The sequence below is a fragment of the Cyprinodon variegatus genome, unplaced genomic scaffold, assembly GCF_000732505.1.
Source record: "Cyprinodon variegatus isolate N-32 unplaced genomic scaffold, C_variegatus-1.0 Scaffold8, whole genome shotgun sequence".
Lineage (NCBI taxonomy): Eukaryota > Metazoa > Chordata > Actinopteri > Cyprinodontiformes > Cyprinodontidae > Cyprinodon > Cyprinodon variegatus.
The window spans coordinates 2,770,650-2,773,494 of record NW_015150461.1 but is presented as its reverse complement, the minus strand read 5'-3'; positions in this window follow the sequence as shown (position 1 = coordinate 2,773,494).

The window sequence follows — 2,845 nt, the reverse complement described above, 5'->3', positions numbered from 1 at the left end:
GAAGTAAAATCATACCAGGGGTATGAACACATTTGCAAGGCACTGTCCATGGATTCATATATAAATGAATAAATAAACCAAGAAGACAGAAATTGCACGGGTCCCACTCACTCGCTACTCCAGATGAATGACTAATCATTTGACACTCTACTTAGTCAACCTTGTCCATGTCCGATAATGCCTCATTTGATTCTGACACAGACACTGTTGTTCAGTGACAGAGCCGGCGAGCTGTAGGCCACACGGTTATCATAAAAAGCACGTCAACTGTTGGGCTCCAAAGCCTACAAGTGATTAAAACCCTTGGACTCAGGGTTACTTCATCACAATCATTAGTCTTTTCTTCTCCTACCTCCTGGCTGTTAAGCCCAGCGAGCGTCACCCTCCCCGTCCCTTAATAATATTCACTCTGCCTCTGATACATTAGCCAGTGAATGATAGGGCAGAGCCCTGGCCTAATTGCTTTTCTTCTTGTAAAGTCTCAATTCATTTCTGCTGAGGAGACACGTAGATGTGTGCCCATACGTGGGCAGACACACTGCACAGAACCCCACCTTCACACTGCTGTTTTATGATGGATGGGGCTGAGGATGCATGGGTGGAGGTGAGGGTGGGGGGGGGACTGTATGGCTGCATATGGGTGTGTGTGAGTTGGTTGGAAAGAAAGAAAGAAAGAAAGAAAAAGGGGGAGAGAAAGAGAAGCTGAGCTGAGGAGCTCTGATTAACGACACAGAGAAGGGGTCCCAGAGGAGCTGGGGGAAGAGCAAAACTATCTGGGGCCAGCTGAGAGAGAGGCAAGGTTTCTCTGAGTGTGTATAAGAAAGAGAGAGAGAGAGAGCACAAAAACAGGTAGAAATCAGGGGTTGGGGGGTGGATGGGGAGGGAGGGATGTTTTCTTTTCATGCCTTTCGTTACAACAGCCTCACAAACACAAGAAACTCTGCAGATCTCTCGTCTTCCTCTGCATCCTCGCTTGCATTCCCTCTCTCCGCTATGACACACGCCCTTCAGATTAAATCTTATCGCCTTCGCTACCTAACGATCCTGGAGCCCGGCGCCTCAGGCTTCTGTCCGCAGCGTTGTCAGAAGGGAAAACAGGCCGCGTGTTGCCAGAATACAGGCCATCACCTCTCACTGATTGCACATGAGAGTAGAGGTAATGGGAGTGTAATAGCACCTTAAGTACCCTGTTCTCACTGACACTGGCTGTATAGCATTACCCCGCATGAGTGTGTGCGCTTTGGCACAAGCACCGGTTTTTCTTGTGTCAATCCACTTGTCTGCACTGGTTGTCTGTGTGTGGAAATGTGCTGGGGGGAAAAAAAAGGTCTGAGTGCGCAGTGTTTTCCCCGAGGGTCGTCTGAGCCTCGGCGATCAGAGAGAGAGAGAAGGAGGTTAACTGACCAGACCCGGGAACCGTCACAGGAGGACCTGAGGGACGCCCAGGTAGCAGTCATCAGAAGCATGCGTGCACGACGCGCACGCAATCCAATGAAGCGGCGAGCGCGGGAAAAAGGGGGCATTTTGGTGAGATCCGGTGGGATTTAAAGATCTGTAAGACCCAAACTAACTTTGTCAGTTTGCTCATGCTGCTGTAACCCTTTCACACAGTATCCATTACCTCAGATGCGTTCCCTATAAAACATCAAATAGCTTTACCCCAACTCCTACTTCAGTGATTTTCACAGAGAGGTGCCTTCTACTGATGTGGAAGTCCTGTAAAGTGAGTATAAGTTATATAGCGGTGCTCCCTGGAGGGTAAACTCAATGACTAGTCTCATACTAGAAAGTTAGACTGCTTTCCTGAGTAGCTCAAAGTAAATCTACTCGCGCTAAAGGACTGAGAGGTGTGCACTTCTGCAAGAAGTTAAGGTGGAAGTTGTTTTAAAAAAAAAGAGTGGAGGGGGAAAAAGCGGGCGAGTGTGTGAACGTGAGGTAGAAAGAAGTGAGGTTGGGTGTTTGTGTTGGAGTTAGAAAATGAATGAGAGATAACCATCAGATGCAGCTGCTGTGGTGAGGAGAGACGGCTAACACCAGCTTTCCTGAATGTAGACGTAGACTACGTGTTGATTCCACAGCGAACACGTGTTTGATTAGCAACATACTGCAGCTTCCATCCTGCACTGGAAAAACTATCTAGAAATAAGTAAAAAATTCTTAAATTAAGTGTATTTACCCTTGATTTTAATAGGCAAATGAGATAATTTGCCAATCGAATGAGTATTTTTCCTCTTAAAATAAGATAATTAGATAATATGCACTTGAAATAACACAATGCAGCTTTGTTTCCTTATTTTAAATATAAATTGTCTTGTTCCATTGGCAAAATGTCTCTTTTATCTCCTCAATTTAAGAACAAATGCACTTATTTTAAGAAAAAATGACTTATTTAGATTTAGATTTTTTTCCAGTGTGAAGGGTATGAAATAAAATGAAATAATGAAAATCTATACTTTAAAGAATATGGAAAGCTTTAAAGCCCGATGACTGCTTATTGTTTCATTCAGAGGGTTGTTCTGCTTGCAGAATTAAAATGACCGAATTAACAAGCAGCGCAGAGCAACCTTGAACGTTCTGTTTTAATTTTAACCTGCAATAAATTGCAGTAATGGTCTGCCATCGGGATGCACCAACATGCAAAACCTTTTGTAGTGGCCGACTTGCTCCTTTGTTTGCATGGATGTAGAGAGCCGGGGGTTATTTTGAGCCAGGTCTACTTACAGTGCAGTACATCATCCTGAAGCCAGAAAGGAGATCTGTGGGGGGAGAGCAAAAGTACACCTTGTGCACTGCAAAAACGATCTAGAAATAAGTAAAAATTTCTTAAATTAAGTGTATTCACCCT